The sequence below is a fragment of the Macaca nemestrina genome, chromosome 1, assembly GCF_043159975.1.
Source record: "Macaca nemestrina isolate mMacNem1 chromosome 1, mMacNem.hap1, whole genome shotgun sequence".
Classification (NCBI taxonomy): Eukaryota; Metazoa; Chordata; class Mammalia; order Primates; family Cercopithecidae; genus Macaca; species Macaca nemestrina.
In genome coordinates this window covers 5,083,504-5,110,228 of record NC_092125.1, presented here as the reverse complement: position 1 = coordinate 5,110,228, position 26,725 = coordinate 5,083,504, and the positions used below count along the sequence as shown (strand labels likewise).

General features: G+C 40.4%; 2 long non-coding RNA genes across 3 annotated transcripts; one reads left to right on the top strand and one right to left on the bottom strand.

The window, feature by feature from the left end:
* Nucleotides 1-1,023: 1,023 nt before the first annotated feature.
* On the bottom strand, nt 1,024-5,483 carry LOC105474681 (uncharacterized). Its single transcript, XR_982909.2, has 3 exons — nt 5,261-5,483; nt 1,994-2,115; nt 1,024-1,736 (listed from the first exon to the last, which is right to left on the bottom strand). It is a non-coding gene; the product is annotated as an uncharacterized lncRNA (long non-coding RNA).
* LOC105474680 (uncharacterized) lies at nt 5,054-26,725 on the top strand. 2 transcript variants are annotated; one of them, XR_011610103.1, is made up of 5 exons: nt 5,054-5,194; nt 11,303-11,599; nt 20,390-20,513; nt 25,372-25,577; nt 25,658-26,725. It is a non-coding gene; the product is annotated as an uncharacterized lncRNA (long non-coding RNA). The 2 variants fall into 2 exon arrangements; XR_011610104.1 differs by lacking the exon at nt 5,054-5,194 and adding an exon at nt 6,183-6,372.

Below are 26,725 nucleotides of genomic sequence, written 5' to 3'. Positions count from 1 at the left end.
ACCTTTTTTTTTTTTTGTAGTTCTTATAGTGAAAGCAATTTTTTTTTTTTAAGATGAAGTCTAGCTTTGTCGCCCAGGCTGGAGTGTGATGGCACAATCTTGGTTCCCTGCAGCCTCTGCTTCCCAGGTTCAGGAAGGTCTCCTGCCTCAGTCTCCTGAATAGCTGGGATTACAGGCGCATGCCACCACACCCAGCTAATTTTTGTATTTTTAGTAGAGTGGGGGTTTCACCATGTTGGTCAGGCTGGTCTCGAACTCCTGACCTCAGTTGATCTGCCTGCCTTGGCCTCCCAAAGTGCTGGGATTACAGGCACGAGCCAAAAAAAAAAATTTTTGCTGGAAGCAAATTTTTAATCATTCACAAGCCCTTAAAGTTGTAGTTCACTTCTATTTTAAGCAATAAAAAAATGAAATAATAACTTTTGGAAACAATTAAGGTTTTAAATCTTTACTTCTTAAAGTAATCATTAATCAAAGAAGAAATCTGTATGCATGCAGCAGTTAAATGAAGAATTCAAGGTCTATTTTAATTAGTGATTCATCATAGGTCTGCATTCTTTGGGAGAGATAGGGGCTTGGGGAGATCATATCAGTGATAAATCAGTCTGTGGGAAGTAAGAATTTTGATAAAATTTGGAACTCTGATCCAGGGAGCTGTTTTTGGTGATTTCTTAAGGCTCTGATGGCATGCTGTCACCAGATGCATCATTATTTTGAAACTAAAATAAAATGTGAGAAGGCCTGGGAAAATCTTGTGGGCTGGAAATTGCTTGCGGACGAGTAGGGCTAGCTTGTAAAACTCATTTGCTGGAAAAGATTATTCTTGTCTTTCTTCTCTACTTTCAATCATTGAAAATATTATTCTCTATGTGCCATTAAGTGCCAGACTTTTTTTTTTCAAAAGAAACAATAACAACAATTTCCAAACACTCAAAACATACTTCAACATGCTGTTTTAAGAGAAATATACATGAGCAATGGTTTTGAGCAAAAATCCATTTTTAATCCAGATTATACATTCAGTAGCAATTTAAGAATGTTTGCTTTGATTGCCTTCCTCCATCTCCATCACGCCCCTTACACTCTCTTCAGCAGTTCTGATGTGAGTGTACACTTTCCATTGTTTTCTTTATTGATTTAATCTTATAATTTGAGGTTGGAGACTGATTATCCAGCTTTTTATACAGCAGTACTATTTTTCTTTCTCTGTTTAACACATCGCAGAGAACTGAGTGTCAGGTTTCTATCTCATATGTTCCACAATTCTGTGTTCTGGTGTGATGCCGGCGAAACTGGTATAATTCGAGACAAATAGTGATCTTTCCAAGTTTCATAAAATAAATCCTTATAATTTATAGGAATTAGAAATGCAAATATTGAAACACTTTAGAATAGCACATGGTTACATTCTAACCATTTCAAGGACAGGCAGAATTAGAGAAACTGACCTGACCTCCTCCAAATTACAGCTACCATTCTAGACTGTACAAGAATAAGCAGAATGGCTTCTCTCAGAAGGAGAACAGAGACAGAGAAGACACTCATCACCTTGTCATGATGGCGGTTTCTAGCTTAGAAAGGTGAACACGGTGCTCCCAGGACCACACACACTTGTCCACATGTCCTTTCGGCATTGGGAAATAAAGCAGCATTTAGGTGGGTAAAAGCATCATTCTGTCAGTTGCTGAAGTCTCCACTGTTGATGCCAATTGTGTTTTCCCAAATGTCTTAAAAATCTGTTTAAATAAAAATGTCAAACCCTCGTATGATTTCTAAAGTTGTAGGGGGCATCTGAGGCGAGACGCGTGGTTGGGAACAACATCTTAATGATCGTTCCATCTCCCACAATGCCCAGCACAGGGTTTTGCTCAATAATCCTGTGTTTAACATTAGAATAAATGAACGGGCCAGTGTAACTGATACCCTGATGCAGGCAGCCCTTCTCTGCATTCCTGAATATCTCACTAGTCACCCTGAGTCTATTACTGCTTACCACAAATGGTTCCAAAGCTCCCCCTGAAGTTGAGCCAAAGTTGGTCTGACTGTAATTTCCACCGATGAATCCTGGTCTGTACATTGGAGGGAGTAGTCTGTTCCCTTTACTACAGGATAATCCTGCTAACACATGAAGACGGTTATCACATCTTCCCTTAGGTGTCCCCAGAATAATGTTTTCCCAATCCCTCCACCACTGCTTGTAAGAAAGAGGAAATGACTAGGTGAGTGCTCAGTAAACTTGCGTTTGGGGTCCTGTTGCTGCGAATGATCGATGTGACCTTTGGTGGGCCACTTAATTGCTCTGGTCATTTATAGAGTCATGTATAAGATGGCATTTTTACACTTTTCTGTTTACCTAGTAGTATTGTTTTGCGGAATCAAACCCTCTGAAAATTGTCAGATGTTATGAAAACGTAAGATATTATTATCACAATGAGATGCAGTTTCCAGCCACTTCACCGATCTAGCACGCTTCCCTTGGCTGTGCCCATAGTTTGCCATTGCATTCCTTAAAATGTGGGGACCAGAATTAAATTAACTCACTATTCATCCATTACTGGCCTTTTACAGTAGAAATGAAAGGAGGAGAAAGGAAGAAGTGAACTCATATTATTTAAAACTTACCCGGTGCCAGACCCTTAATTCTTTATTTATTTTACTCCTCATACTAACCCTTGAAGGCATGCGTAGTATAGGTAAGTAAAGAAAACCTTAGAAATTGTAAGTAATTTGCTCATGTCACCAAGGTCGACTTGACTCATGTTCTCTCCACTCTAACATGTTTTCCACAATTTTTATTATTCCCATAATTAGGACACTCTACTTCTATGATTGGAACAGTCAGCAATGACAACATCTTCCTTTGGCTAGAGCATAATGCTGACTTGTATTAATCTTGAAGTAGGCGCAAAGTTTTATGTTTTCATTTTTATTTCGTTTCACATATATTTCTATTAATATTTACACTATACTTGTACAACAGGTTTGGGGGCCTAAATTCCAGCCTTTTTAGAGATCCTTTCTAAACTTGATGTGATCTCACATTATTCACAATCTCTGTTCAATAATTCTTTTTTTTTTTTTTTTGAGACAGAGTCTTGGTCTGTCACCAGGCTGGAGTGCAGTGGCACAAACTCAGCTCACTGCAACCTCCGCCTCCTGGGTTCAACCAATCTTCCCACCTCAGCCTCTCGGGTAGCTGGGATTACAGGTACCTGCCACCATGTCTGGCTAATTTTTGTATTTTCATTAGAAACAGGATCTCACTGTATTGGCCAGCCTGGTCTGGAACTCCTGGCCCCAAGTGATCCACCCACCTCAGCCTCCCAAAGTGCTGGGATTACAGGGTGAGCCACCACGCCCAACCTCAACTTGATCTTTAACTGTCTGTCAAGGGTATGAGTTCAACCATCTCAAATGTGAAGACTGTTCCCCATCTAGGAAAAACTAGAAGCAAAGTGGAAGTTAAGTAGCTCCACTTGTTTCATCCCTAAGAAAGAAGACTGTCCTTCCTTTGTCCATCACCTCCCTCTGTGAACGTGGCCCAGTAAGTCATCCTGCGTCTGAGCCTCCTATGGTTAGTATGCAGAATAATCGCCCACAAAATTCTCAGGTCCTAATCCCTGGAACCTGTAAATGTTGCTTCACATGGAAAAAGGGACTCTGCACGTGTGGTTAAGAATCTTGAGATGGGGAGATTGTCCTGGTGGGGCCTAAATGTAATCACAAGTGTTCTTCTAAGAGGGAGGTAGAGGGAGATTTGATACAGATGGAAGAGGAGGAGGCGAGGTGACCACGGAGGCAGATTGGGACCATGCAGCCGTAAGACAAGTGGTAGCCACTCAAAACCAGAAGAGGCAAAGGACAAGTCCACCCCTGCAGCCTGAGGAGGGAGTGTGGCAGCTGTCGCCACCTTGATTTCAACCCAGTCATACTTATTTTTGGACTTCTGGCCTCCAGAACTCTGAGCAAATAAGTTTCAGTTGTTTTAAGCCACCAGACAGTAGGGGGGTGGTTTGTTATAGCAGCAGCAGGAAACTAATACACTCCCTTGTGTTATTCTTTGATGTTCCTGAAACTCTTGTAATCTCCTTGGATTGTATGCTCCTCCTTCCTTTCAATCTATATACATGTTATTTATGTTTCCATAAAAGTTTCCTTATAATATCTGAGCTTGCCAGACTGACATCCATACTTGACACTGGTCTTTTGAAATGTTGTCATGTAGAGGTCAGAAAACATAAAATACTGTTTGGACAGATATATAACGATTTTCAAATGTCTTCCTTTTTGGGTTTTCAAATATTGATGATACGAGAATGCTTACCAGCTACCAGTTATTATTTGTTTGGTAAATTAAAATTTTTTGTGCTAGAAGTTCTGCAGATGGCAGTAGACCCAGTGAGCTAATAGCTCAGGGGAAATGCCTTTCTGGGGGGGGAGAGACCCAGGGAGAGCCTCCCTTGCAGCTTAGCACCTTCCCCCCAACATCCCGTGTAGCTCTGAGGAATCTCACCTAAATCTGCTGTCTTTATAAAAACTGGACAATCTAATGCCTCTTTTGAATAACCCAATTGGAATTGGGTAGTTACCCCAAGTGTGTCCCAGAGTAACAGCAACGGAATTCATGTTTACTAATCCGTCTTTTCCTGTTCCTGTATTTCTTTTGCCACCTGTCTAATGTTCAAAATAATTAAATCTTAAGAAAAGTGACTGCATTTTAGAAGAGTCTGAAACAGGTCCTGTATAATTTCTGTGTCTGCTCTGCATAAAAAGTATCCTACATTGAAACTATTGAGAAAGGCAGCCACACCAAAGAATCATTTATTGCTCTCAGGCTTACTGAATTTTTGCTCTGGTACCATTAGGGCTGTTATCCGTATCTGGGTGTGAGGAAGGGGATTTGGGTGGGAAAGGAGAGGGGAGTCGCTGAACGGAAAGTGAGGGAGGAGGAAAGAGATAAAGGACGCCGAGAAGAAAGGCAGCAGGTTTGACCGAGATTCCCAGCTGCCCAGTCTCTGAATATCAGAACTCATTTACATGCTGTTGGGGGAGGGGCAGAGAACAGAACTTTCCAAAGCGTGAAGTTCAAGAGTCCGAATATCTGATTCTACTCATTTTCAAAACTGTGTCACCAAATCCTGTTCAGTTCCTAAAGCCCCACCCTCAGATTCCCATGTGCCTGTCTTCAAACATGGTACGTCTTCTTTCTCCAGTGAGATGAAACTAATGTATTCTGCCACATGCTTCAGAAATACTTAACCTTGTTATTTGATAGCCATGTGTTTTCGTGCGGAGGTAGGAGGAGCTGTTTCTACTCTTTTTCACTGTGAAAGAGATGGACTGTTTGAACCGAGAGGGTGCCCCCGGCAGTTGGGAATGGCAGTTGTAACGTAACAAATGCGCTGTGGCCCAGCAGGACCCAGGGGGTGCTCAGACACCTCCCAGAGACCGTAACCCACTAACAGTGCCAATGCCCGTTTCACTTTTCTGTTTCTGTCCTTCCAGGATTCTTGACAAGTGACATCTAACCTATTCACAGACACTTTTTAAAGCAAAATAATAGTAAAATCATGTGAGTGGGTTTTTTTTTGTTTTTTGTTTTTGTTTTTTGGCCCGTCTGTTTCTCTTGTGTTCTTTAAGGTCGACATTCTCATTATTGCATCTTGATATCTTATCTGAGGTTTCAGTCTCTGTCCAGCTCTTGTATTCTGTGATGTATATGGATTTCTTTATTAAGCACCCACTGAGTGGAGGGTGAGATATTTAGCCCTGTGGCAAGCACAGCATGGGAACCTTGATCGTAGAGAGAGGGACAAAATGCCCTACCCCTGTGGATGACAAGAACTCTCCCATGGCAACGTATACCCACAGTATACTTGACAGCAGACAAGGATTAGATCAGCGCTGAAACTGCAGATCAAGAGGGCTGTCAACACTGAAGGTCTTCATCAGAGACGCCGTTTAGGAGCAGAATGGGAGGCAAGGGAGCTGCACTTCTGTGCAGGGCTAGGAAGAGGGAGAGGCAAAGGAGGCATTTGTATCTGGTGCCGAATTTAAAACGGTGCCAAAAAACTCAGGAGTCAAATTAAGCATATTTGAACACAAGAGTTTTGAAAATCACAACTAGTACAAAAAAATCAATAAGGAACAACATGTCAAAATGTTGAAGAACGACAGGGTTGATATTACTGGTTTTTCCCTTTTTTTCTCAGACTCTGTCATGGCTCCACATGGAGCCTGTAAGTGAGGAGGGAGAGGAGATGGAGGAGAGGAGGCTAGTGCATTAGAGATAGTTACCAGGGTACGGATAGAAGAATGAAAAACTCACATAATTCTGTCAGGCAGAGAAGCTTGGCTAGGACAGAGATCCAGGTAAGGGGATGTTAAAAGATAAAAGGTGGGCCGAGTGCAGTGTCTCACGACTGTAATCCCAGCACTTTGGGAGGCCAAGGCGGGTGGATCTTGAGGTCAGGAGTTTGAGACCATCCTGGCCAACATGGTGAAACCCTGTTTCTCCTAAAAATACAAAAATTAGCTTGGCATGGTGGCAGGCACCTGTAATCCCAGCTACTCAGGAGGCTGAGGCAGGAGAATGGCGTGAATCCAGGAGGCAGAGGTTGCATCGCACCACTGCACTCCAGCCTGGGAGACAGAGCAAGACTCCATCTCAAAAAAAAAAAAAAAGAGAAAGAAAGAAAAGAAAAGAAAAGATAAAAGGTGAAATGGAGAAAGAGATGTGGAAGTCATTAAGAGTGAGATGAGCAGTCATAACCTGAGTCTCAACCTATGAGAACTGATAGGCAAGATTTGTCATAGTGAATTACCAAAAACAGTGGGGAGTGTCCCATAAGGACGATTGTAGCAACAGCGTGTAGGAAGGGTTGAAGGGAAGGGAATGGAAAATAAACATTTCCAAAAGAAGTTATAGACAAAAAGAATGTGCAGAACCCAATCATTTCGATATGGCAATAAAGGAGAAAGAAGGAAGCAAAACATATTAGACATCTGCCCACCTTCTGGGTAGAGATGAGTCTCTACTACCCACGAGATCTTTGGCAGTAACCGAAGTGAATGAAGGGCATGGAGTAGCACTGAAGGAAGAGGTGAGAGAGCCACATTTGGGCGTCTTGTGTGTACAGGGGAGATTTGACCCCTGTTGAGGCAAAGAGCTCAAGAGTAGAGGCTCGGAAATAACGGACGAGAGGTCAAGGATTGGTTTCCCACTCAGTAGAGGGTAGCGCTGTTTATGTTTTGGCATAACACATGTTTGTCATGTGGAACTGTTCCATATATCCCATTTAAAGTTCTTGCTCCTATCCCCTTTCCCCACCTCCTCCACCCGTTAAATGTCAGCAGCCCCCTCCACTCACTGGGACAACTGGAAAAGGCCCCACACATATCTAAACAAGATATGGTTTCCTCCAACCCTGGCCCTTTGAGAACTCCTCTGGGGAGGGAAAGAATCTGCATTCAGGGAAGAATTGTCCAAGAGGCACCAAGATATAATAGTGTTGCAGAAAATCCAAAGGCAAAAAGTTCCCCGAGGGAGGGTAGTCAGTGGTGTCAAATGAAACAGAAAGATCAATAAGAACACCCTGAAGAAACAGAAGACAATTGGGGAGGTGTTTCTCATAACACCTTTGGTTGTTCCAAAATGCCTACGTGTTGTCCTATGTGGTCAGTGATAGGACAGCTGTATTTTTTCAAGGAAGGCTCAATTTTCATGTTTTTTTATTATACTCATGCTCACACAGTTACACAATCTGAGGATCTACTCTAGTAAAAATGCCATTATATTTAATCTATGTATTATTTGTGTATATGTTTGTATATGTGCGTGTAATATGGGCTAATTCATGGAAGAGTGTGGTTTGATAAGCGAAAATGTTATCTCATTGTTGTTATGGATCCATTAATGCCATCTGTGAAGCTATCTGTAGGATGAGGATATGTAATCCTTTCACTTTTTTCTAAATGTAAAGAATATTTTTGTGGGCGTGTGGAAATAAAAGGGCAACACACTCATTTAGAAATGAATCTGCCCAAATATAAATGGTAATTTTGTAATTAAAATTACAAAATTAAAAATTAATTTTAAAAATTAAAAAAGCCTGATTCTGGCTTCTTCCTTACCAGTCAAGCTCCTCCAAAGATGTTTGAGTGCTTGACCTGCATTTCTTTGTATCTGTAGTTAATCCTTGAACTTGCAGAAAGGTTTTGTTATGGTTTCCTCTTTTAGAGTATTTTCTCTTAGAAGTGAAATGGAGAAGGTAATTTTTATGTATTATTTTTCATTCTGTTTAGTCTAGTCTTGCAGTTGGATACTTAATTTGGCATATGGTCTTTGGAAGGATCGTGGCTGTCCATTTCCACTGAGTTCTGTTGGTTGTACTGAATCAAATTGGATAAAAATTTTGTGAGTTTCCACTTAACGTTCTATGAAAGTTTTTTCTAAATTGTTGGTTTTGGAAGATTGCATTACTCTAGTTCTAGCTACCATGTTCTCTCCAGATTGCAAAACAGACTATGGAATAACATTTTTAAACATAAAATACAACCCTTAAAGTTTCTTAATTCCTCTTTCTGAATCTCATATTGTCAACAGAGGTCTTTTTTCCCTCTTATAATGTTCAAAATGATCTGCCCTTTTATGAATGCCTTGAGACTATCACACAAAGCTAACGGTGAGGGAGCAGATGCCGCATTCAATTCCAAATAGAAGGAAATCTGTTGTCTCAAATAATCCCTAAATTCAGACACTTTCAGACAGCTATTATCAAGAGACCACATTCTAAGAGCAGATGTGTTATTAAGGCTGAGAAATGTTATGAGGACTTCGTGATCTGACAAATGATTTCAATCTATCCAACATTCCAACATTTCATCTTTTAATAAATTAGAGATTAAAATATCCATTTTGGGGAGGCAATTTGTATAAGGTAGTTGGAAACTGGAGTTGTAACTGATACTTCATTTCCATGCAAAACTGCCTAAATTATACTTACAGGTCCTTTTTATATATAAAGTCTGCTCATTTGACTGAAGCAATTATGATGTATTTTAATCTCTGTATTCAGTCCTATAGCTCCTGCTCACAGACATGAAACACAATTCCTGTTTTTCAGTGAGGAATAAGAAACAAACACAGCCAGGCATTAGTTGCCCCACCTAAATGTGCTCAGTCATTCCTTTATATCCTTCAGTTTACCTTTTCGTGATTATTTAGAGCCTTTTCGGTGAAGCAGTTACTGGAAATTTCTGCTGAGGGCTAACAGTCTCCCTTTCTTGTTGGAGTGTGGTTATCTGCTACTAAACCTCTTTGTGTGTGTGTGTGTGTGTGTGTGTGTGTGAAAGGTGTAATAGAGCTCTTACATTCTTCGGATAATAGAATCTTCTTCTGGGTTCACGTGAATGTTTTCACCGGCCCTGTTCAGAATCACAAATTGTCCCATTCAATAACAAAATGTACATTCCTCAGCACTTGCAAACTGCTTATTACCCACGGGCTGTGCTTTGATCTCCTGAGAATACCTGTGGTGCTATAGGATTTTTACATAATCCTATCATTGTCAAAGAGAATAAAACTTAGATCCAGGTGAACATCAATTACTATCAATAACTCAAAAAGCAACAAAACCACCCAAATTCTCTTCAGCAGGGTTGTCCCCAGCTGTGCATATATTGGAATTTATATTCTATCTGACCTTATGAAAAGCAGCTAATAAAATGTCCTTGAGCAGTTTTCTTTAATCATCTGGAGTTGATCTTCTGGCTCAACATTGGTAGATGCTTCCTGGGTGTGAAATTTGGGAGCAGAAATAAATCATCTAATAATTTTCCTTATGACTGATGTTTTTTTCATCTTTGACCTTAAGAATCAGAATTTGACAGCTAGATTTCAGAGGAAATGGCATTTATGTTATAATTTTTAAAAATATGTTAAATTGTCAAAATCCTAAATATGCAAATGTAGCAAAACAAAAAAGAATGGAACCTTGTGGTTGGGCTGAGGGGCAGCAGTCCCGGAGTGCACAGCAAACAGCTCACTTGGCTCCCATGAGCATGCTGCTGGCGGGGAGTGGTGTTGTCCTCCCTGATGTGCCCACTCTCCAAACACTTCTGATTGGTTTTAACCTATAACAAATTTAAGCTTTATGAATATCGCCATCCCAAACTTGTTCACTTACTGATTCATCCAACAATAATTTAGCTCCTACTGTGTGCAACATGAAATAAACTGAAAAGTCTTCAGAAGGCAGATATTCAAAGAAACTTGCTACAGAGCACAAACATTGTGTAATTGTGATCTGATTGAAGCAACATTTGGTGTATAAGGAGTTGAAAGAACACTAAAATTGGTGGCAACCTTGCCACTTGCAAGCTTTGTGATTTAAGGCATGTTGCTAAGGCTTTTGTGCATCAGATTTCTCACCCCTCTAAAGTGGTCATTGCTAAGTAAGTACCTACTATCTATAATCATGTGTTGGGCACTCTGGGGACCTTATTTAACTTCCAGTAGTTATGAGATCAGATGTACGGGTAATTACAATACAAAGAAGAAAAAAGAGATGAGGTCAGTAAGAGAGGCATAGGTTGCTACTGAAGTCCAGGGAAGCAGGTGGCTATTTGCATTTGGGGATGGATGTTGGGAGGGAAAATGAATTTGATTTGGGTCTTAAAGAGTGGGCAGACACTAGGTGTGGTGGCTCATGCCTGTAATCCCAGCACTTTGGGAGGCTGAAGTAGGAGGATCGCTTGAGCACAGGAGGTCAAGGCTGCAGTGAGCTGTGATTGCACCACTACACTGCAGCCTGGGCAACAGAGCAAGACCCTGTCAAAAAAAAAAAAGAGTGGGCAACATTTCGATGTAGAGAAATAGGTAAAATTTCACCCCAGGCAGAGGGAGCAAGATGGAAAGCACACAGAGGTGAGATGAAGCACACATTTTTAGGTGAAACTCCAAGCATTTTGGCAGCATTAAGTTCTAGTTTTTGTTGATTTTTTTTTCCGTTTTGTTATTGTTTGCTTGCTAGTTTATTTTTGTGAGGAATTCTCTTGGTCTCATTTCTAGGCTCAAGGGAATTCATGCAAGAAAAAATTTCAAAGGTGTGTTAGGCGAGAGGTAGGAAAATAATGGCATAGTGTTCAGGACAAGATGAGGGACACAGGGGCCAAGGGGAGGCAGGGACCTCGTTAAGAAAGAAGTTGAGGCCAAGTCAATACAAGTAGATGCAGAGGAGCAGGCAGAGCTCAGGACAGCGGAGGCAGTCCATACCTAACGCACCTGTGTTCTCTATGACAGGTTGGCATCTGTTGAGTCAAAGGAGCCAGGAGGTGGAGACTGAGAAGATTTAGAAGCTCTGATGAAGTGGATGGAGAATGGAACCAACTGAGGTTATGTAGAATTGGCTCCTGAGGGCCAGATAACATCAGGAATCACGTGCTGGTGATGGAGGAGCCAGATAGGATGGTAATTTCCCATGAAATCTGAGTGGGAGAAGATCAGGAGAAGGAAACACTAAAGATAGAGACAGAAGGCAGAAACTTGATGGAGCCAGGTCATGGAGTAGGCAGGAGATGGGAGCAAAGGTAAAATACAGTAAGTAGAAAGATGGGGCCCAGTGTGGGGGTGGAGAGAGTTCTTGGGGAACTGGGTGCATATTATTTTCGCTGAATAGGAGAGAGGAAGAATTTTCAGGAAATCATTTCTCTCTGGGGGTTAATGTATTGGGAATTTAATTGTGCCTGGCCCAATTTAAAATGCTGAATAAGTACATTTTCAAGGATATTCTATATTGAATATTAAAACTCAATAGAAAAGAGGTATGCAAATAAACCTTTGGGTTCCATTATGTAAATACATCTTTAATGTAGCCAGCACTTGGAAAATAGTCTAACTCAAAGAAGATAAATAGATTTAAACTAATAAACCAACTCCTGCTTGGTGGTGGCTGCTTGGAGTACTGTACTGAAAATTTGGAGGATCAACAGGAAACGGTGTTGTGGTCAACTTGTGACAGCTGGTAAGGTTGCAGAAGAGGAGAGTGGGGTATGTTTACCACATATTTACCATTCATGAAGGTAGACAGAATATACAAGTTAGTTTACCTATCAATTAAATACAATAGTTAACTATATCCTTACAAATTGCAAGTATTTTTTACTTGCAAAGTCCTTTGATCTCTTGCTTAGATGACACATCCATTACAAATTATAAAAATGTGAGCAATATATTTCGTCAAATGAGTGTTTATCTTTTACCTGAGCTAAATTACTATCAGGAGAAATGTTTGGTTAAAGTGAACTATGTCCATGGAAACACGATTCTAAAATCTTCCAACTGCTGAAAGTTTCAAAGACCCTTGTACTTTACAGGCTGACAAAAATAAAAAGATATGCCATGGTCATTTTATAATTTCAGGGAAAAGAAGAGAATTCATTGTTTACTGAGACCTGTTTTAGGTCCTTCACATGTGTTCTCATGTAGTCCTCGGGGTGACTCTGTGAGATGGAAACTGAACGAAGCTGAAGGAGGTTGAAATTCGCTCCAGGGAAACAGCTCTCACATGACAAAGGCGGAAGGCAAACGTCGGTCTCGCTGACTTCAAGTCTGTGTTCTTTCCATCACTAGTGAAGAAGAGGCACATGAATAACTGAAACAAAAAATAAACATTAAAACACTATCAATTTTGCACATAATGGAGGGGAGAAATTATGATCACTACAATGCTGGGAATGTACATCTTAACAAATGGCTCCTAATTTCTTATCAGCAGATTTTAAAAATGCATCTATCTAGGTTTGCTTTAAAAATAGATCAGTTAGAAGGCAAAATTGTATGAGTGGATATTATTAATGATACTGAACTTCCATGTATGTGAACCAGCATTGAGTGGCACTTTGATAACGCTCATCCAATCCTACTTAGCGCCCTTCTCTCTTTTGCTGTCAAAGCTTACGTACGGGTTCATGCTTTGTCTCATAACCTCTTGGTTAAAACGTAACATCTGGGCCTGGTGTGGTGGCTCATGCCTGTAATCCCAGCACTTTGGGAGGCTGAGGTGGGCGGATCACGAGGTCAGGAGATCGAGACCATACTGGCCAACATGGTGAAACCCTGTCTCTACTAAAAATCCAAAAATTAGCCGGGCGTGGTGGCAGGCACCTGTAGTCCCAGCTACTCAGGAGGTTGAGGCAGGAGAATTGCTTGAACCCGGGGGCCGGAGGTTGCAGTGAGCTGAGATCACAGCACTGCACTTCAGCCTGGCAACAGAGCGAGATTCCGTAAAAAAAAAAAAAAAAAAAAAGTGACATTGGTACAGGAAAGGTGGGGCCACATAGCCAGTTCAACACTAATGCAGATATGGATGAAGTAAGGAAAAAGAAAGAAGGAAAGTTGGTCGTCTGAAAGTCCAAAGGCAATGCCAGCTTGTATTCTGGAGAGGGTGCTTCTGGGGTTCAAATATAAATAGTTTTTCTAACTCAAAAACAAATCTAACATATTAAGTGTTTCATTGAAGTCCCCAATTATGTCTAGAGTTTTGCTGAGTTTATTTTAAAATGTATCTTGAAAAGCTGGTGGTCCAAATTTTTCCCTAGACTTACACATGATGAGAATCTGTCTCTTTATATTTAGCTGCAGGGCACCTAACAAGTTCTTAGGCGAAACACATTATTTTGCTAGTACAAGAAGAATAAATACTGTATTTGGAAAGTTCCAGTGTTCTTTAAAATATCGCTGTTTCCATAGCAATAACATAATGTACTAAAGAGTAGAATGGTGTTTCTTTAGAAACCACGTGTATGGATGCATGTTCCCACGAAGGGCTTTGAAGCATCTCACCTGCTTGTGGTCCCAAAATGGAACAACAATAGTAATCGAATCAATCATCATCTTATGAAATGAAACTTGGCCAGTTTTCTACTGCCTAACACGGTCAGCCTTCTGCTTTTGGTCATCTGTGTAGTGTCTTTTTAGGCTCTGTGCTCTTAGATGGGGGAGAATAGATCTATGTTCATTCATTAGTTCATTTGGTCAACAGATATGTATTGAGCACCTATTATATGCCAGGCACAGTTCTAGGCACTGAGGACTCAGTGACATTATGGAGTTTACATTCTAATGGGGAAAACAAGAAAATTCTTTTTTAACAACAAGGAATGTCACATCGTGTGCATATAGAAGTGCTCCTTGGTGATGTCAGTGACATTTTCAATACTTCGCAAGAACGCATGTTGCAATAACGTATGAAAGATGCCGGGAATAATGGAAAAGGAGAGTGCTAGGAATGATGATAACTGATAAGTTGATTCCCGGGGTGCTCTGCCAGGATTCTGATCTAGGATGAACCTCACTACATTAAGGATAGCAAAGGGTGTCTTAGGGGGTTTGGGCAATTAAGGTATTACAAATAAATACAAAGGAATGAGTTCTGTGTGGGTGAACGCTCTTCTGGAAAATGGGGTATATCTCTTAGGATGTAACTTTGATCCTGAAAACTCATATTAAGTTGGAAAGATTCTTTGAATGTTTACCCCCTCTGTTGACTTGGAGTTGAGTGCCTTAGCCTTCCCTGTAATCCTCCAAATTTGTTTTGTGTGCTGACTTTGCCCTGACGAGCCCCACCTTCCTCTGTATCCCCAGCTCCGACTCTCAAAAGCCTTTCTGTGGGGAGTGAATAGGTGGCAAGGATATCACTGAAAAGGTCACTTCTCTGGTTAACTACCAGCCGTCTAGCATCTGGCAAGGGGGTTGCAGGTCACAAATGTCTGCATGCTGGCACCATCACTATTCCGAGAGAGAACAGTAGAAGGAACAGTGTGCCCACCCCCTCCCAGAGGCCACACATCTTTGTCTCCTACACAAGACTTCATTTGTGCTTTCAGTTACAAAACCTTGAAATATTTAGTCTTAAGAAACTCACATCTATTCGCTATATGCAGGCTCCTTTTGTGTGGCAGCCTCGCTAGTGCCCTGATCATAAGTGAGCAGCCACCTCTTGACCCTCCCAGACTCTGAAAGATTTGACTCACTGTCCACATCGCTCCAAAAAGCTCCTGGTTTGCAGACACTTCTCAAACCACGCTGGGAACCGAAAGAGGTTCATGGGCCAGATGCAGGGTCACCGAGTCAGAGAGGTTCTCAGGGCACCCATCCTTTCCTCAGAATCAGACAAGTCAACCAGCTACCCCAGCAGCCTTCCTAGACTCTCAGCGAGGAGCAAGGTCACAAAAAAAGAAAAAATGCCAAAAGGTAAGAGCGGATTTTCAAGGCAGGAACTTCAAAGTCTTGCTTTTGCCCCCAGCAGAGCCAGAGGTCTCAGAGTGGAGGGAAAGTCTCACTCTGTCAAGGTGAATTTTGGGTTGCCAACCACCCAGTTCTTTTAACCACTGTGATTCTACCCAGATGTTCTTTCTTAAATGCAAAGGCATCATTTTCTTGCCAAGAAACGGAATGATTGATCAAGCCTCCTTTAAATCATTTCATCTTATCCATTCCCATCTGAAGGAGCAGATATTGCATTAATATTAATATTCGTATTGTGTCCCTTGAGAGAGAAATGCCCCCTTAACCCCCTGCCCAATTACTGCCATCACTACAGGGATATGAAGTTAGAGGAGGAAGCTACCAATGTAGGGGCTGCAGTTGTTTTATTAGCAACAGCTGGTGGCAGTCCCCTGCCTGCACCCCCCCCTTCTTTTTAAAAATGCTATGCTTGTCAGATCCAGCTTCTTGAGACTGGATGGCAAAGGGTAAGACAGGAACACGGCATATTTCAGCTTTTGCATGCAGAAAAAGGGATTATGCTAAAGAGGGTGCAAGCAACATTCAACGCTGATTAAAAAACTTTACAAAAGATTATTTGCTCTCAATATTATGTAGGTAACATTTGAGCAATTACACAAACATATAGAGTAATTGAAACCACCTGTAGGATTTGAAAAAATATTCTGTCTTCCCTTCTCATTTGTCCAAGATGCTTTAATAGGAAGCAAAATGTGGGCAGCACATGTCTTAGATTTATCCTTATTGTAACTTTGCGTATGTTTACGATCAAGGGTGGAGTTTGCAACACCAGGGCTCCTTCTGCGTTGGAAAGGGTTGACCATCAAAAAGAAATCTGTGCCATTTACCCAGTGGAGAAATAAATCTTCCTTTACTCACTTTTGCCCTGGCTCCTATGTAAGAAGTCCAAATGAACCCTGTTTCATCTTATTTCATCTTTGGAATTCCAGGTAACATTTTTAGGTGTACTAAATTCACACGTGGAATGTAGATTTGAGAGAAACTTTTGGCCAGTTAAATAGCTTTATAATTGCAGCTATTTCATTTTTATTTATTTTTTCTAATCTGATCAAAATTGGGTGAATTTCATGTATGTATGAAATCACTGAGCCCATACCATACGGTCAGAGTGATGCAACCATCCTGGTTTCATAAATACCACTTATATATCTCGTAAATAAGAAAACATGAATTTCAGTAGGAAAACATAAGTATTAGTAGGAAAAAGGCATAGTTAAGAAATGTATTGCTTGCTTAGGTCTATAAACAATGACTGTTGGGAAGAACATGGTTAACGTAATCCAATGGTTAATGTAATCCAAAATGTAGATCCATTATATGCCTGCCTCTTGGGGAGAGAGACAAGAATAATGTCAAATGGAAAGAAATCTTGGCTGTCCTCCTTATTTCTTTCATGTGTAACAAATTTAAGATGTTCATTTCTTCCCTATGGCTCAAATACTATTAATTTTTACAGTTAAAAATTAATTCTAATAATTCTTAAGTTTTGAATTCTAATAATTCTTAAATATAACAGCAACACTTACGGGACTAATGCTTGATAACTCCATGGAACCTTAAAAACAGTAGCAACAATAGCACTGGGAGATGCAAGCTCCCTCTCTAGATAGGGCTGCTTCATGGACCGTGTGTTCCCTGATCTTTGTATGCTCAGATCATCAGGAAGTTTGTTGCGAAGAAAGCACAGACCCCTGCTGTTGGCTGCCATGGTCTGTCTGTGTGATACTTTAGTGGATGCAGACCTGGGGAGATTCATTTGCTTCTTTTTTATTCTTCCACTCTTTAAAAAATGTATTTATTTTACTTAAATAGACATAAAATTGTATGTATTTATTACATACAACATGACGTTTTGAAGTATGTATACATGGTGGGATAGCTATAGCTAAATACAGCTAACTAACAAATGCATTACCTCACGTAGGTATTTTTGTGTGAGAACACTATTCACTCTCTTAGTTTTCAAGAAAGCAATATATCGTCATTAACTACAGTCACCATGCTGTACAATAGATCTCTTGCAGTTGTTCCTCCTGTCTAACTGTAAGTATGCATGCCTTAATCCACATCTCTACCTGCCTTCTTCCCCTCAACTACCCAAGTCTCTAGTAACCACCATTCTACTCTCTACTGAGATCAACATTTTTAGATTCCATATAAGAGTGAGGTCATACAGTATTTGTCTTATTCGTCTTTCTGTGCCTAGCTTATTTTACTTAACATATCTTCTAGATTCATCCATGTTGTCACAAGTGACAGGATTTCATTCTATTTTTTATGACTGAAGAGTATTCCATTATGTATAGATACCACATTGTCTTTATCCATTCATCCATTGATGGACACTTAGGTTGATTCCATATATTGGCTATTGTGAATAGTGCTGCATGAAAGTGCAGATATCTCTTCAACATACTGATTTCATTTCCTTTGGATAGATAACCTGTAGTGGGATTGCTGGATCATATGGTAATTCTATTTTTAATGTTTTCAGGCACCTCTATGCTGTTTTCCATAATGGCTGTACTGATTTATATTCCCACTAACAGTGTATGAGTGTTCCGTCTTCTCCGCATCCTCATCAACACTTGTTATCTTTTGTCTTTTGTATAATAGACATCCTAACAAGACTGAATTGATATCACATTGTTGTTTTAATTTGCATTCCCTGATGATTAGTAATATTGAGTATTTTTTCACATACTTGTTCGCTATTTGTATGTCTTCTTTTAAGAAATGTGTATTCAGGTCTTTTGTCCATTTTTTAGATCAGGTTATTTGTTTTCTTGCTATTGCATTGTTTGAGTTTCTTATATATTTTGATTATTAATCCCTTATCAGATGTATAGTTTGATATTTTCTCCCATTCTGTAGGTTATCTCTTCACTCTGCTGTTTTCTTTGTTGTGCAGAAGCTTTTTAGTTTGATGTCATCCCATTTGTCTATGTTTGTTTTTGCTGCCTGTGATTTTGAGGTCATATCCAAAAAGTCATTGCCCAGACCAATATCTTGGAGCTTTTTCTCTATGTTTTCTTCCAGCAGTTTCATCATTTCCAGTCTTACACTTAAGACTTTAATCTATTTCGAGTTTATTTATGTATATAGTGAGAAATGTGTATAGTTTCATTCTTCTGCATGTGGATATCCAGTTTTTCCGACACTGTTTATTGAAAGTCTGTTCTTTCCTCCATTGTGTGTTCTTGCACCTTTGTCAAAATAAGTTGGCTATAAATGCATGGATTTATTTCTGGGCCCTCTATTCTATTCCATAGGTTGATGTACCTGTTTTCATGCTAGTACCATATTGTTTTGGTTTGGTTTTCTTTTTCTTGTTCCTCCATAAAAACAAATGACAGTACCATATTGTTTTAGTTTTTATACTTTTGTAGTGTACTTTTAAGTCAGGTAGTCCGATACCTCTAGCTTTGTTCTTTTTGCTTAAAATCGCTTTGTGCATTAGGGGTCTTTTGTGAATGCATAGGAATTTTAGGATTGTTTTTTATACTTCTGTGAAGAATTTCATTGGCATTTGTATTAATCTGTGTTGCGTTGTTACAAAGGAATACCTTAGGCTGGGTACTTTATAAAGAAAAGAGATTTAATTAGCTTATGATTCTGCAGGCTGTGCAGGAAGCATGACACTGGCATCTGCTTGGTTTCTGGTGGAGGCTTCAGAAAGCTTTTGCTCATGATGGAAGGCAAAAGGGGAATACGCAAGTCACATGGCGAGAGAAAGAACAGGAGAGATGTCAAGCTCTTTTAAATTACCAGCTCTCATGTGAACTAGTAGAGAGAACTCACTCATTACCGTGGGGAGGGTAGCTAGCCATTTATGAGAGATTTGGCCCCATGACCCAAACACTCCCCCACTAGACCCCACCTCCAACATTGGGGATCACATTGCAACATGAGATTTGGAGGGAACAAACAAGCGGACTATATCAGTATTTTAATAGAAATTGCATTGAATTTGTAGATTACTTTGGGTAGTATGGACATTTTAACAACATTTACTCTTCCAATCCATGAACATGAGGTATCTTTTCATTTATCTGAGTCCTGTGCAATTTCTTTCATCAATGTTTTGTAGTTTTTAGTATAGGTGCCTTTCGCCTCGTTTGTTAAATTTATTCCTAAGTAATTTTTTTGTAGTTACTGTAAATAGGATTAATTTCTTGATTTTTCATGGGCTTCTTATAACTTAGAAACACAATTTTTCAGGAGGGAGAATGCACCATATCCTAAAAATGTTATTTTTAGACACCCTAAAAATTACTGTGGTAGGCAGAATAATGCTTCACCCCCAAACAAAGTCTCTGAACTGGTGAATATATTACTTTACACAACAAAAGGGACTTTGCAGGTGTGATTAAATTAAGGGCCTGGAGATGGGGAATGATCCTGGATTATGCAGGTGACCCAATGTAATCACAAAAGTTCTTGAAAGTGACAGAGGGAGGCAGAAGAAGAGCCTGGAGGAGGTGTGATTACAGAGCAAGGGTCAGAGTGATGTGGTATGAGAAGAACTCAACTTACAGTTGTTGGCTTTGAAAGGAATCATGGGTCAAGGAATGCAGGCATCCTCTAGAAAGTGGAGAAGGCTGGGAAATGGACTGTCCACTAAAGCCTCCAGAAAGAATCAGAGCCTTTTGGGAACCATGGTTTTATTTATTTTAAATTTTAAATTTGTTTATATTTTTGAGATAGGTTCTCATTCTGTCACCTAGGCTGAAGTGCAGTGACGCAATCATGGCTCACTGTAGCCTTGACCTCCTGGGCTCAAGTGATCCTCCCACCTCAGCTTCCTGAGTAGCTGGGACCACAGGTATGCACCACTATGCCTGGCTAGTTTATTTTTTAATTTTTTTATTTTGAGATGGGCTCTCACTATGTTGCCCATGCTGGTCTCAAACTTCTGGGCTCCATGATTTTAGCCCAGTGAGACCTGTGCCAGACTTCGGTACTGCAGAACAGTAAGACAATACATGTGTGTTGTTTTAAGCCACTGAGCTTATGGTAATTTGTTACAGTGGCAACAGGAGACTAATCTACTTGGTATACATGTTACTTTTTGTTTCTGAGGATTCTGTTTGGAATTATGACTCTGACTGCCTCTGGAACGTGTTGCATCAGGAAAACTCACCAAGACTCAAACCAAGACAGAGAAGAAAATGAATATGGAAAGATGAGGATGTGGCCTAAATGAGTAAGTGCAACAAAACTATTTATCATTTCAGTTATATTTTCTGACAGTCCCTTAGAGGAAGCTGTGATTTTAGTTTCAAGAAATGGTACACCTTCGGTTGACATTACTGACATTTGGTTTTATCTAGAATTTAAAGAGTATGACAATATGCTTTCATGTTAATGATTTAGCAGACAGTAACACAAAAATCTGAATTTTAATGCCTTCATTTTTGGCTAATATGTTTATCTCACAGCAAACTAAATAGACAACAGCAAAATCAATATCTTTAATGTTATTCAAGGGCCATCTTTTGAATCTGTGGGAGAAGTCTTGATCAAACAGTTCCTTCTTGTTTCATTCTCTTTCATCAGCGAAGTGAGAGGTGGAAAAGATCTACTAGATCATAAATTAATGATCCTGTGTTAATGCAGATGTCCCCACTAATTAATGAAAGCAAAATGCAAAGCTTGAATATATTGAAATATCTTGCAGTCTAGGAAAAAGATTAAAAATTATTTACCTCATACCTAGCCAAAATTTGTTCATGTTTTACACAAAAAGTAGACATAAAGCCCTGACTCGAAATCTTAATCTCAGTGATTCTTTTTAAACAGATTTCTTCTCTAACTGGGGGTCAGGCAGAATTGGGCAACCTCAGAGCAGACAGAGGGAACTCCCGTGATACTGTGTCACTAGGCGGAGTCGTTGCAACTCAGCTACTTCGTGGTTTTCCCCAATCCCTTTGCTGGGTACACTGATTTCCTGCGAGTGGGTGCCAGATGTGCCACTGGGAGCTATAGGGCTCAGAAAAGATACATTGACTGAATGAGGGGGGAGGCGTAACTTTACAAAATAGTATACTTAGAAATGGACACCAATAACAATCAACATAAATGAATATAGAACCCAAATGTCTTTGATGACCTATCCAGAAATGACACATCATCATTTCTATAGTATCCTATTGGTTCCACTGATCGCCACTACTTATTGTAGGCATGGACTACACGGGGATCTGAATACAAAGAGGTGAGAATGACAGAGAACCATTTTAGAGGCTGACTACCACAGATGGGTTATTTTCCTTCAAAGACATTGGTAAGGTTTAGCTACAGAACCCTTGAGTCTTCAAGCTACAGAACACTTCCTTTAGAACTAGAACATTTACATAACTGTCTGCTCACGTTGTCTTCTTCCAGAGTGATGACTCCCATGATCATGACGTAGGGTCTTGAATGGAAAGATCGATATCAATGTTATGGAAAGAATTATCCACTAAGTAACTCAAGCCCGTGAATAATCTCTTCTGTGTTCTAGGAAAGAACCTTTGTTTTTTCTTAAGGCAAACAAGCAAACAACAACAAAACAGCTCATGCTTGAGGTTAAACCAAATACTTCAAGACTTGCCATTTGGAAAGTCGCTGAACTTATGTGGATTAAGGAAGAATGTCATAGTCTCTTTTACATCCTTGACAAAAGTCTTTTAAATAGCTAATGGGTAAGTCAAGGCTCTGACACTGCTGAAATTATCAGATGTGAAGCAGTGGTGGACACAATCTGAAAATCATCAGTCAAGTCTTAGAGGTGAGCACATGCCAACGTCAAAAGCAATGAGACACGATGGGATGTGGTGTTTCTTTATGTACCGCAGAAGTAAAACCAGGTGCACTGATGCTAAGCATAGCATGTGCTTCATAAACTCAACAAGTAATCAAGATTTTGTGTCCAAGTCAGGCTTGTGTTTGGCAACAAAACTCTTTAATAGTTTTGGAGATGTCAATGGCCTTTGAGGTTTCCAGAAAAGACTGACAGCATAGGAATTCTCTGATAGCATCAGTGTGCACCTAATGGACAGAAACCAAAAGGTAGATGTGTTGAAAGACTTCAGCAACTATCTTCAAGGGAAATGGCTTATTAGCCAATTCTTCTATGACCTTCATCAAATAATAGAAAGAAATGCTGGAGATTCTGAAGTAGATGACTTTATTTGACAGGAATACTGTTTTAATATTCCTTCTCTGATCCAAACTACATCTCTTTTGACTACTTTCCAGGACAAAGTTTCCACAGTTGTGTGTGAATTCTTTTCCTTAGGAATATTATAAGCATCTTTGAGAAATGTATGAAAACAAAGTTTTGTGTTGAAGCGAAACTGCATTATGGTAAGGTTCCAGCCAAAAATAACTACCTTGCCTGATGTTGTTGAGAGGCTGGACAGTTTTGCTGGATTTGTGCTTTCACCAGGAGGATCCGGGCCCCACACAAACACTGTGACTTTTGTATCTCATGATGTTCAATAGTGAAAGTAGAAATAAAGACACGGAAGACTTATCATTTGTTTCTTTTCCGTGACATTTCCCCCAACTGAACTTGGGCCTATGTGAAAAGGTGTCAGGGTATACTTCCTTTCATTGTGATCTGTAGGACACTAATCTCAGCGCCATACTGTGGTAATAATAATTACTTTTGCCTTACTTGACCATGTACAATGGAATCCCTTGTACCCGTTTGAAGCAAAATGATTGATATTAAACACTATTTTTTTCAGAGTCTTGCTCTTTCGCCCAGACTGGAATACAGTGTTGCAATCACAGCTCACAACTCACTTGGGCTCAACCGATCCTCCCACCCCAACCTCCTGAGTAGCTGGGACCACAGGCACACAGTATCACACCTGGCTAATTTTTTTAAAATTTTGTAGAGATGGGGTCTCCCTATGTTGCCAGGGTGCTCTCAAGCTCCTGGACTCAAGTGATCCTTGGCCTCCCAAACTGCTGGGATTATAGGCATGAACCACTGCACTCAGCCATCAAACACTATTTTTAATGAAAGCAATGATCAAAGTAACGGAAAGGCAAATCAAAGAAAAATAATGTTCTCCCAAGGCTCACCCATGAATTTCCTAGGAAACCTTGCCCCATTCATTTAGTTTTTTGTCTTTTCCTCACAAGGTTGAATTTCTTGTGGGCCTTAATCTCTTTGTCCCTACAAGATTTAGTTGTTTCTTACTCTAGAAACACCAGCACTCCAGAAGCCACTTGGAATCACTCACCCCATTCCCCAAATAGTTACTACTCTGACTTCTAATAGCATAGATTAGTTTTGACTATTTTGTACTTTACGTAAATGAAATGATACCGTTTTTACCTTTTGGCACTTCTAATATTCTGCCTGGATTGTGATATTTTACAAATTTTGTGTGTGTTTTCAGTGATGAGAATGCAAGCTCCTTTCTGTAACTTCTTGGTAGAAAAAAGCAGAATCTGTAACAGTGCCTTCAACAGAATGCATTAAACTGAATGCTTCTAAACCTATTCAATTCAGCCAAGCTGGTGGAGACGCAGACTTGAGACCTTACCATGAACTCGTTGGAGGATGGGGATCTAGTTTCTATTCTAGTCATCTTTCCTAGACACCACTCTGTGTGTATGTGTGTGTGTGTTCACATGTGTGCATAGAATTATTCTCTGTCAATTCATCACTGCCTAATTTAACCAACATTTCTGAAATTATGCATGATAATAAAAAATAAGGTGTTTTTTTTCCCCCTGCCTAATAGTATTAATGGAGGATTCATCAGACTGGAGCTGACTTTTGGGATTTATCTGAAACACTATCCTTAGCCTCGTAGCTGCCTTCTGGTGACTTTATTAATTGGTCAGACAAGAGAGTCACAGGGCCCCACTAGGGATGATGGGACCAGTGGGTTGTTTTCCTCTCCAATCTGGGAAACACCCAGCTGCTATGACACTGCGAAAAGACCCTTACACCCATTTCCTATGCTGTTTTTCCTTTTTGTTTGTTTGTCTGACATATTACCACCATTAATGCTTGCCAGAAGCTAGGCAAACCTTTTGTCAAAAACCAACGTGCAACTCTACAGAGAATATTTTTCTGCATCACTTACTTTCATTTTGAGCCTTTTTAGAAGCCTTTTTAGAAGGCTTTTCAATTCTCAGGATTCTGGTAGGCATTGACTTCTGCTATGCACTCAGGACCATAGCAAATGGGTTGTTCTGAGGGATAAGGAAAGAAGCCCTTGAAATGTAGCTTCTTAATGGAGCCATTCTGGGAAGGATTGACCCAGCAAACAGCTCTGATGTATTCACTGCGGATGTTCATCTCTAAACAGCCACAGACAAATCCTGCAGAGTCATGGTAGCGCAAGCTGCTTCAAGTACATCGAGGGAGTGGGAAGACAGTGGCTGAATAATACGGGAGCTCCAGCTGAGAGATGTCTGTGATACAGCTCTAGATTGTGGTGGGCAGAGCTTCAGATCTGTTGAGTTTGAGAGTCGTAGCCAAGATTTCCTGCTCACTGCTTCTATTGTTATTCCCATTGTTAGTTGCTGGCATCTCATATCCTAGATCATTAATCCATCCGCTGGCTCCCTATTGCTAATCCCTTATAGGCAAGACGTTGAGACTGTCCCTTCAAGATTCACAGGGTCATTTCTGGCCGTCTCCTCCACTTTTTCTACACACTGATACTCTTTCCTATTATTCATAAAGCGATAGATCATAAACATGCCGTTAAGCAAGAATGCTAATCAACCAAGCAGCACTGCCGGTGAGTTGGTTCATATTTTGTTCCTTCCATTTGGTTCCAGCTGCGCTCTTCCTGTTTTACCAACTGGGTGAATGGGAGGGGTGTGAGGCATGGTGAGCCCAGCGACGGATACAGAAACACCTTGTCTCCTCATTTGCTTTTGCTGTGAAGGTGACCATCGGGGGGCTGGGTACAGTGACAAAGAGTGGCCTGTCCATCTCCCTTAGTTATCACAGCAGCGACTAACAGGGTCTCCATTTGGACACAAGGGCTTTCTACAGTTTAAACCAAGACAATAGGAAAGAATGTTTTCTTGACCCTTTGCAGGAAATCCTGCCCGACACACGAAAGAATGCAGCATTTCCCGGAGCGTGGGCTGCTCAGGTCTGGCTCTCTAGGATGGACTTGAGTAAACCTGGTAAAAGATGCTTATGCTGTTACAGAATGAGAAAACTCGGCAACATCATCCATGCCCAGAGGTCCTAACGTTCAGCAAAGCCCCACCATGAGTTAGTTGGAACATACAAAAAATGGTATGTATGATTCAAAATAGACCAAAGGAGAGATACGCATCTGACCTTGACTTTGCCCATTTTCTCTGCTTCGTTTTCAGCATCTTACAAAAATACCTCCCCACCAAGAAAAACAGAAGATACTAGTTGGGAAGAAAGGAAAGTGAGATCTGTCTCATGACATTAGAAACAGATGATTGCTCAATATCTTTATTCTGAAAGCCATGGCTTCTAAATTTTTTTAAAAACTGTAAGCTACAATTGTTTTTCCTGGGCCCTGCTGGAAGTCACAGGGTAAATAAGGCACAGCCGTCCTTCCCTTTGCTGGTGGCCCTCTCGGATGGTGACATGTCGTAGCAGCAGTGGTGCCTCTGAACAAAAATAATGAGAGAAACATCTGTCTCCTGCTACGCTCTTTTCCAGGCAAATGGCACTTAAGATTCTTATTTTAGACTTGTAAGTGCTCCCACAAAAAAGCAGCTTCGGTGTTAACCACATCTCCTTCTTTCTTTGAATCTGTGGATCACTTTTTCCTTTGCTTGTATTTTAAGACAGTTTAAAAACAAAGATGACAACAGGATGCGTGCATGTCTCCGATACTGTGGGATTAAGAAAAAAAGAGGTGAAGAATACAGTAGAATGGTGTTATGTGAGTGCAGATAATTCTTCCGTCCTTGTTAAAAGAAATTGGGAGAGGCAATGTTTTGGAAGTGTTTATACCTAATATATTGTAGAGGCTTGAAAATTACCAAGTGAACCAGATCACGAATGAAATGGTGTTGAGAGCGGCGCTCTCTTGTAGTCACAGGGATCATAGTCCAAATATTGAAGAGGACCTACCCTTGTCTGTTTCTCTCTCTCTCTCTCTCTCTCTCTCTCTCTCTCTCTCGCTCTCCTGCTCTTTCTCTGTCTTCTCACACATACACACCCTGGCCCATACACAACTACAACTCACTTTCATCAGGAATTCAGATAATGTCCCCGAGATTAAAGAGCGACTTGTGAACTGGCATCTCCGAAGCAGCGCGCTGGAAACACAGGCTTCGTGCTTTCCCACTGGGATATTTAGACGAGCATATGCATAAAGTGATACCATTTTTTGTTTATTTTGGCTTGCATACAACTAAGACATTTTAGAGCTGGAAGGAACTTCAAAAACGAAGCAGTTC